The sequence below is a fragment of the Nannospalax galili genome, unplaced genomic scaffold (genome assembly GCF_000622305.1).
Source record: "Nannospalax galili isolate Female #2095 unplaced genomic scaffold, S.galili_v1.0 scaffold1009, whole genome shotgun sequence".
Taxonomy (NCBI): Eukaryota; Metazoa; Chordata; class Mammalia; order Rodentia; family Spalacidae; genus Nannospalax; species Nannospalax galili.
Window position 1 is genome coordinate 785,248 of NW_008360054.1, and position 10,481 is coordinate 795,728.

Consider the following 10,481-nt stretch of genomic DNA (forward strand, 5'->3'; position numbering starts at 1 on the left):
TTTTATGAAAAGGGGTCTAATAATGCAGGGAAATCACTCTAGTATGTCATAAGATTCTGTTAGGCTTGCCTTCCTTTCTGAATGGCATACATTTTCTTCTTTTTTGTCTCTTTCTTTTGGATGCTGTCCAGATCAAAGTATGTTTTATCTGATACTCTGGAGCTTTTCCACTCTTTCTCTGAAGCTGCCTCCCTTTTACCATGAGGCTGCTTACCAAACTTTCATGCATAATTCAAAGAGGCATGCTTTCTCTACTCCTTTTCATCCCTATCCTTTGGCCAGCTGCTGAGATTTACAGATTGCCTATCCTGAAGTATTTCTTTTAAATTTTAATAAAATTGTCCCTAAGCTTTAATGTAAGGGGCTCCAATGGCTTAGGCAATAATGGCAAAGTTGTTAGATTAAACTTCATAAAATTAAAAAGCTTCTGCATGTTGAGAGAAACAAAAGAGGTCGTAGCCTATGGAATGGGAGAAAATATTTGCTACTTATGCAAATATCATGGAATTAATACCTAGAATATACAAAGAGCTAAACAAATTAAACACTAAAGCAAAAATCACGTAGTCAATAAATGAACAAATGAATAAACAGACACTTCTCAGAATATGAAATACATATGGTCAAAAGATACACAAAAGCATGCTCAATATCCTTTTCCACCTGGGAAATTCAAGTCATAGTTTACAAACACAAATCAAATAATGAGTTTCCATCTTACCTCTGTCCATCAAAAATTAGCAACCCCAAACAATTGCTTGCAGAATGTGTGGATAAAGGAACCCTTGTATATTGGTGGTGTGGATACAGACCAGTGTACCCAATATAGAAATCAGTACAGTATTCCTAAAACACTAAAAATAATACTACCATATTATCTGGTAATATACACAAAGGGCCTGCAAATATACACAAAGGGCCCAAGCCAGCATACTACAGAGTCAACTGTTCAAAATAGCCAAGTTATGGAATCAGCCTAGGTGTTATCAATAAACAAATAAAGTAAATATAGCATCTATACACAATGGAATTTTATTGTCATAAAGAATGAAATTAGACCCCTCCCTCTGTGCAGGTGACATTTGGACTACTTGAGTGGCTCCCCATGAACCTCAAACCCCAACTCCAGGTAGATATGCATCTCCAGAGCCCTTCCCCAAACCCAGACAGCAACTCCTCTCTGCAAGCTGCTGTCAGGACCACGTTCTTGGTTCCTCATGAACCTGGAACCCCAGGTAGGTACACGGCCCCAAAGCCTTATGCTGAGTCATCAATGGCCCCTCATTGTACACTACCACTAGGACCACATGCATGCAGCTTCCTGTGACCCTCAACCAGAGTCTCTGCCACCTAAGGACTTTTTTGTGAGAGTGTCTCCATGTAGCACCAGCTAGCCTGGAAGTTAACCAGGCTGGCTTCCATCTCACAGAGATTCACCTGCCTCTGCCTCCTGCTTGTGGTGATATCAGGTGTAAGCCACCATGCCTGGCCTCAAGAACCTCTTCTAAAACTTTGTGAGCACTCTAGAGACATCACAAGTTGAGGTAACTACAGAGACCCAAGTACCTGCTCAACAAAGGTGAGACCAGATATCCATATCAAGAAACACTGCCAATGACCCAACTCCAGATGCCTAAGTCCCAGAACCAAAACACGATATGTGTAACCAAGACAATATGTCTTCTCCAGAAATAGGCACACCCACTGCAGTGTACCCTGAGAAGAATAACTTACTTGATGCATGCATTCTAGAATGAAAAATGTGAAAACACATAGAGATGAATGAAATAAACAATCCAAGATATGAAAATAGAATTTAACAAAGAAATACAATTTTTAAAGAAAAGTTAAAATAAAAGTTGAAATGAGAAACTCAGTGAAATAAAAACCTCAGTGAAAAGCTTCACCAATAGAATAGATTAAATGAAAGAGAGAGTATTAAGTCTCAAAAACAAGGGAGAAGAGTTAGATAACTCAGTCAAAGGAAATGTCAAATATAAAAACACCCAGGAACAAAATGTGCAGGAACTTTGGGAAACCAAATCTAAAAAACAGGTGTTGAAAAGGAGCAAAACCAAGCTCTAAAGCACAGAAAATATTTTCAATGAAATCATAGAAGAAAAATTCCCAAATTTAAGGAAAGAGAAACCACTTTAGGGTAAAATAATGGAAAGGGACATTTCAAGCAAATGGAACTAAGAAACAAGCAGGTGTAGCTATTTCTACATCTGACATAATGAACTTCAAACTAAAACTCATCAGAGGAGACAGGCAATGGGGCTGGAGAGATGACTCCGTGGTTAAGAGCAGTGGCTTCTCTTGCAGGGGACTCAAGTTTTGTTCCCAGCACCCACATGGCAGCTAACAACCACTGATAACTCCATTTCTAGAGAATCTGATGCCCTCTTCTGACCTCTGTGGGCATGACATGAGTGCACTTACATACATGCAGGTCAAACACTCATACACATAAACTAAAAAAGAAGAGATAGAGAAGAGCATTTCATACTCATTAAAGGAAAAATCCAAGATGAGATTACAATCCTAAACACATATGCACCAAACTCAGGGATATCTAATTTCATAAAGATATACTATTAGATCTAAAATAAAGGATTTACTACAACACAGTGATAATGGGTGACTTTAATACCCCACTTCTCACCAATATAGAAGCTGTCTAGAAAAAAACTTAATAGGGAAAACAGAGTTAAATAACACCACAAATCAAATGGACTCACAAGACATTTACAGAACATTTTACCCAAACACCAAAGAATACACTTTTTTTTTTTCAGCAGCCTATGGAACTTTTCCCCATATTAACTACATGTTAGAACACAATGCAAGTTCAAAAATTTTAAGAAAATTTAAATAACATCTTGTATTTTAATTGACCACAAACAATAAAGCTGGTTATCAACAACAGTAGCAATGGGAAAAAGTACACACACTGATGAAAACTAAACAACACACTACTCAAAACAATTTTTTTTTCAAGAAGGAAATTTAAAAACTGAGAATTGAATGAAAATGAAAACAACATATGACACACAAAATCTATGGGACATAATAAAGGCTATACTAATAGGAAAGTTTATAGCATTAATACCTACATCAAAAAATTAGATGGGAGACCTGAGCAGACAGCCTGAGAGTGACTATTCTGTCCTCCGTCTGGCTTTGGCACTGAGAACTCAGCAGACTGCCTGAGAGTATCAGGATCTGGCCTCCACATGATGGTGAGCTTCCCCAAATTGTGCTGTACCCAACCCCCTAACTAGGATTACATGAGGCCCCTCCCGTGGCACCAGGACAGACCTCTGTCCTATGATAGGGTGAGGCTCAGACCTCAGCAGACAGTCTGAGAGTGGCTGTTCTGGGCTCCATCTGACTTAGAGGCCGAGAACTCAGCAGATAGCCTGAGAGCATCTGATCTGGCCTCCACCTAGTGTAGGGGCTGAGAACCCAGCAGACTGCCTGACAGTGCCATAAATGGGCCTCCCCTTAGGGAACTTCCAGAATTATGCTCTGAGTGCCTGAAAGTAGGGTCCAAATGTTAGAAGGAAGCCTGACTGTACCTGATTGGAGCCTGACTTGGGCTTCTGTGGGAACTACTGAGTAGCTGATCTGAAGCCATCAGTTCCCTCCAAAATAAAATCCAAGAGATTTCAGGAAACCTAGACCGACTAGCTCTACAAACCCAATAAGAAGAACAACTAAGGCCCACCAATAATATAAGCAGAAGCAAACCTCAACTCAACAAAAGAAGACTTGATTTTCATACAAGGATCACAAACAACAAAAGAAATTCACATGTCAAAATCACAATGAAAACAAAATGAAAAAAATAATAAAATGGAAAGCCAAAACACCATGTCCCCACCAAACTCCACCAATCCTGTTCTACAAGGAAAACTCACTAGAAATAACCTGGGACACAGAATTTAAAGGAAAAGTCATAAACATGATCAAGGAATTCAACGAATTCAAAGAACAGACAAACAAATCAAAGAACCAAAAGAAGATAACAATGAACTTCCGAATGAATTCACAAAGGAGATAGAAACATTGAGGAAAACTCAGGCTGAAATGAAGAAGGAAGTGAAAAACTCAATAAGCTAACTTGAAACAATAGGGGAAAGCCTCACCATTAGAATTAATGAAGTGGAAAACAATATCAACACTGGAGGAAAAAGTTGAAGAATTAGACCACTCAAGCAAAGATTATGGAAAATTAAAAAAAAAAAACAGGAATGGAATATGCAGGAGATGTGGGACACCATGAAAAGACCAAATCTACATGTCATAGTCATAGAGGAAAGAGAATAATCTCAGGTTAATGGTATTGACCAGATCTTAAACAGGATTGTAGAAGAGAATTTCCCAAAATTAAAGAAAGACATCCCCATACAAATACAAGAAGGACACAGAACACCAAATACACATGACCAGAAAAGAAACTTCCCATAGCATATCATAGTAAAAATACTAAATGTATAGAACAAAGAGAGAATACTGAAAGCAGCAAAAGAAAAACAAGTCACATACAAAGGAAAGTTAATCAGAATTACAGTTTTCTTATCGATGCAAACTATGAAAGCCAGAAGAGCCTGGACCAAGGTATTTCCAATTCTAAATAACCATAGATGTCAACCCAGAATACTTCACCCACAAAAAATGTGTTTTATAGTTGAGGGGGAAAGAAAAATCTTCAATAACATGAATAGCCTGAAAGAACACATGTCCACAAAACCAGCCCTTCAAAGAATACTTGAAGCATTACAAGAAATGGAGAAAGGAACAACTATACCCCAGGAGCAATGAAGGAAACTAAATAAAGGTATAATTGTGGAAACACAAAATTAGACAAAGAAAGGAAATAGTAATCAAAATGATGGCTACTAGTACACATCTTTCAACAATAACTTTAAGTTTCGATGGACTAAACTACCCGGTCAAAAGACACAGGTTAGTTGAATATAATGAGAAATAAAATCTTTTTCTGTCTACAAGAAATGCATCTCACTTTCAAGTACAGACACTACCTTAAAGTAAAAGGATGGAAAAGAATATTCCAAAAAAAAATGGCACAAAGGAACAAGCAGGAGTTGCAATTCCAATATCTGACAAAATAGACTTCAAACTAAAACTACTCAGAAGAAATATAGAGGGTTACTTCATTCTGATCAAAGGAACAATTAACCAAGAAGATATTACAATCCTGAACATATATGCACCAAACTCTGGTGAACCCAATTTCATAAAAAAAAATAACACTACAGGACTTTAAGATACAGATTAATAGCAACTCAGGAATAATAGGGGACTTCAATACTCCACTGTCTTCATTAGACAGGTCAACTGGACAAAGAGTAAACAGAGAGATGTCTGAACTAAATGATACCATATATCAAATGGATGTAACAGACATCTTCTGAATATTCCACACAAGAACTAAAGAATACACTTTTTATTCAGCACCCTATGGAATTTTCTCAAAAATTCACCACAAATATATTGAAATAATTCCATGCATTCTATCAGACCACAATGCATTAAAGCTTAAAATCAACACTGGAAGAAGCCCTAGTCACTACATAAACTCATGGAGATTAAACAACACACTCTAAAATGGTGAGTGGGTCAAAAGAGAAATTAAGGCAGAAATAAAACTATTCCTGGAATTCAATGAAAAGGAAAATACAACACAACAAAGCATCTGGGACACTTTAAAAGTAGTCCTAAGAGGGAAGTTTATAGCTCTAAGTGCCCACATTAAAAAGAATTCAGAAAGAGCACAAATAAATGACTTATCATTGCAACTCAAGATGCTGGAAAGGCAAGAACAAACAAAACCCAAACCCAGCAGAAGAGAAGAAATAACAAAAATCAGAGCAGAAGTTAATGAAAAGAAACAAAGAAAGCAATGCAAAGAATCAGTGAATCTAAGATCTGGCTCTTTGAAAGGCTAAACAAGATAGACAGCCCCTTGGCCCAGTTAACAAAAAAAAAAAAAAAAAAAAAAAAAAAAAAAAAAAAAAAAGCACCTCCAAGTCAACAAAATAAGAGTTAAAAGGGGAAACAAAACAAAAGACACCAGAAAGATCCAGAACGTTATAAGGGAATACTTTAAAAACCTATACTCTACTAAATTTGAAAACCTAAAGAAATGTATGGATATCTAAAATCATTGGAACCATCAAAGTTAAACCAAGAAGAGATCAACAGTTTAAACAGACCTATAACATATAAGGAAACTGAAACAGTAATACAAAACCTCCTGGCTAAGAAAAGCTCAGGCCCAGATCGATTTACAGCAGAATTGTACCAGACATTTAAAAAAGACCTTCAACCAATAATATTGTTTGTACACTGGAAGTGGATGGAAACACCCTGTTGCTAAAGACTGCTTGATGTGAGTGCAGGAGAGGGAGAAATAAAGCTTGTGCTAAGCTGGAAACCCCCTGCTACTGGATGAGTGGCTTTCATGGTGCTAAAATGCAACATGCAGATGACTGGGTAATAGTCCCCTATAATTCTCCACAATGATGGATCCCGTGTGTTGCACTACCAAAATACCAAACGAGATGTTCCTGCTGATGAAATAGTGGAGCATCTAGTGTATGTACAACCAGCAAATTTTCAACTGGAAATAATGCCTGCTCATAGGGCTGGCCCACACATCTGATGCTGTAGACTCAGCCAACCCCCTGTGTCAGGGGAAAATATAGGTTCCAGTGGAAAGTCACTGCAATTACTTTGTTAGATGAAAGTGATGCATCTGCTAAAGTACCGTCCAAGCATTTGTGTTTACACCCATAGGTTATTATAGCAGTCACTATTTAGATGTTCTTGCTTCTTGCTGTGTGTGTTTTTTGAGTAGATGGAATCCCACTGAAATTGGCCAACAGCCCATGGAAAACAGATGATGAAGAGACCAGAAGTTTCAGTGCCTTGCCACAACAGGAGGGAGATCATCCCACACCTACCATCCCCTCCAAGGCTCAAGGGCTTTTGCAGAAGAGGTTGGTGGAAAGAATGTAAGATTCAGAGGAAGGGGTGGAGTGTTAACTGGAAATGTCCTCTGATCAGTATGCTAACAAGCTATAGTCAAACCTCCCATGCTCATCAAGGAGTTGAGGGGGGAATCAGTTACCCCAGTGACCCAATCAGTTAACCTTAGCTGCATGTTGAGGGAGGGGCAAAGGATATATAAGCCGAGAACACTAAGAGGCACCTCTCTCACCATTTTATGTGGCTGTTGGGAGATCACAGGATCTGTATTTGCAAGTGGACTTATGGCCCTGCCATAAATGTGGGCACCCACTCTTCTGTAAATAAACTCATACCCTATGTTTTGTTAAAAAATAATAATTAAAACATAACTAAATAAAGGCAGAGAGCAATAAAGGAAAAAGATAAAGAAGCTAGATGGGGCTGGATAAATGGCTTAGTAATTAAGAGCATTGGCTGCTCTTTCAGAGGATACAGGTTCAATTCCCAGCATTTACATGGTGGCCTACAACCATCTGTAACTACAGGAAATTTGAGGCCCTCTTCTGATCTCTACAGGCATTGCATGACATGGGTGCACTTACACATATGGGTAATACAGTCATATACAATACAAACCCAATTAGATTGCATCTTAATAACCTAGCGATGTACTTGAGGGCCTTTGAAAATCAAGAACAAACAACATTCCCCCAAAAAGTAGATGTGAAGAGATAATCAAACCAGGGATGAAATTAAGGAAACAGAAGCAAACAAAACAAAATGAACAACACACATATATATGCATCTAAAGAAGCAATTGGCATTTTAAAATAATCTTTTATTGAGATTTAAAAATTTTATACATTTCCCACTAAAATCCAGACCCCTCCCCCATCCATGCCTTTCCCTATCCCCCCACCAAATCCTATTCACTCTGCCATATATACTGAGTCCTATTCATTGTGGTGTTTGTACCCAAGTTGTCTTTCAGTGTAAACACAGCCACTGGAGTCTAGTCAGCCCATCTAGTGGTCATATGTAAATAATACTCTCCCTCACCCAGCAGCAATCAGTCTCAAATAGTTCTCAATCTAGTGCTGGCCCACTCCCTATTTCTCACCTCCCCTTTGGACCCTTGTTTAATTGAACTGACATGGATCCTATACTTAATGCCACCACTGCAGCAGGCTTACCTGAGCAAGCCTCGACTGGCCTGGAGGTCTCCACCTCTCTGTGTTCATGAACCAGCCCTGGCTCTTGCAATCCTATTGCCTTCTCTTCCACAATGCTTCTTGAGCCGTGGGTGGGTGAGGTTTCATATAGGAGTCCCATCCTACAATCTACAGTCTCTTATTTTCAAAAACTTGGCCAGTTATGGTCTTCTGTGTGCATTGCACTCTGATGTACAGGGAAGCCTCACTGGTGAGAGTTGAGGGGTGCATTAGCCTTCTCTCTACCCCTTATTCTGCTATGTTCCATGAGCCTTAGTTGTAGAGATTTGATTGCAGATATGTCACCTAGTACTGGGCTTCTCCCAGGTGTATGTTCTCTGTGTCTGACCAGATGTGCAACTCTGCATTAGCCTCCATCTGTTGCTTCTTTGATGAGTGCCATAAGTCACTCTAAGGAGAGTATCTTCAACAAATGGTGCTGGTCAAACTGGATAGTTACATGCAGAAGACCAAAAACTAGATCCTTATCTCTTACCCTGCACAAAAGTCAACTCCAAGTGGATCAAGACACCAACATAAGATCTGATAACCTGAATTTATCAGAGAAGAAAGTAGGAAATATGCGGGGGTCCTGCCTTGGGGGAGGGGCTTGCTCTGGGAAGGTGATAGTGGAGCTGCAGAGTTTGACTCTGGGACTTGAGTCTCTTGCAACAAATCAAGTTTATTGAAAAATTCAGTAGGTTATTTTTTTAATACAATACAAGGAACTGGCAGTCAGGTGCAGTTTGGCAGTTACATACAAAGTTTTAGGGCAGAATTAGATGACAAACAGGGCATATATATAGCTTTTATTTGGCTGTTTGCAGAGCAGGATGTTTGACTTTACTCAGGGTTACTTGAACATAGTAAACTTTTAACTTTTAACCCAAGAATAAACTTTTAAAAATTTATTTAATAAACGTGATTAGAAGAAGCATTTCATTACAGCTTTAACATATTCAATAACCATTTCCAGAGCAAGGCTATATCTCTTTCAAAATGGCTATAAATTTTTAGGTTCATAGTTGAGTTAATATAGTTATACAATATTGAACTCAGTATAAACCCTGTAAGGCATAAAATTGAATGAGGTTTTAACCTTTAAAAATGATCTCCATTTCATTTTAAAATATACTGTTTCCTAGAGAAAGGCTTATTTTTAATGCTACTAACACTTAGATGTTTGCACATGAGTCTCTAATCTTTATGTATCTGATTATTCCTAGTCACAATTGGTTACACTCGGATCCTTAGTACCTGAGTATGGATACAAAGTCATTGGGTAGATCTCAATGGCAATGTTTATCACCTCTACTAATTAACATGAAGTAAATTGCTATGCTTCCTCCTTAAATAGAATCCATTTTTTCATTTGTTCATTTTTGTGTGTGTATGTCATACAAAACATCCCAAACAATGTTATTCATCTATATACCCACTTCCCAAATGGCACCCTCCTATAGCGCCCCCCCCACTGGAGCACATATACTCTGTCATCCCTATTATTGTCCACTGTGTTGTCAGTGCCCCCAGGCATTGCCCAGTGCTTGTCCATCTGTTGAATCTAAGACCATCTAGAGGTCCTTGTTTTAGGAAGATCAGCTATTCCTCATTTAGCAGCAATCAGTTGTCAATATTCCTTTAGATAAGATTTGGGCCTGCTGTTCATTTTCCCAGTTCTATGCTGGGTTACTGTCTGGGAATCTCTTGGGCCACCCTGGCCAACAACTCAAAGGATGGTATCTCTTGTCTGCCATTGTTTCTTGTTATGTAGACTTTAGCTATACATACGGACTTTAAAATTTTTTATTGACCCCTTTAATCTTTGGTTATTCTTTCCTTTTGGGTATTTAAGTCCCAACAGTTGGCCCAGATAAACCAATTTATTTTTACTCCTAAGGCCATTTGAGGATCTATTCCTCAGGGGTCACAGGGGCTTGGGAGGAGCCCCTGGCTCCTTACTTTTACTAGTTCTGTCTATGTGAAGATAAGTCAAAGGTCCTACTTGACCATGGCTGGCTTCGCTTGCAAGTATGGAGGAAATGATTCCTCTGTGTTGACCCTCCTCTCTGTAGACTGGACACTGGTTCAAGTCCATCTGGCGGGGTCTCCACAGCCTCCTTGATCAAGAGGACAGGTGACTTACCACAGTTACAGGATATTTTGAGAGATGCTCATAGTCCTGTGGAACTTAGTCGACCTTGGAGGGCAAGGAGCAAAAACTGTCCTTTATGTCCCTCCGACCAAATCAGTATAGGCTTCAAAGTATGG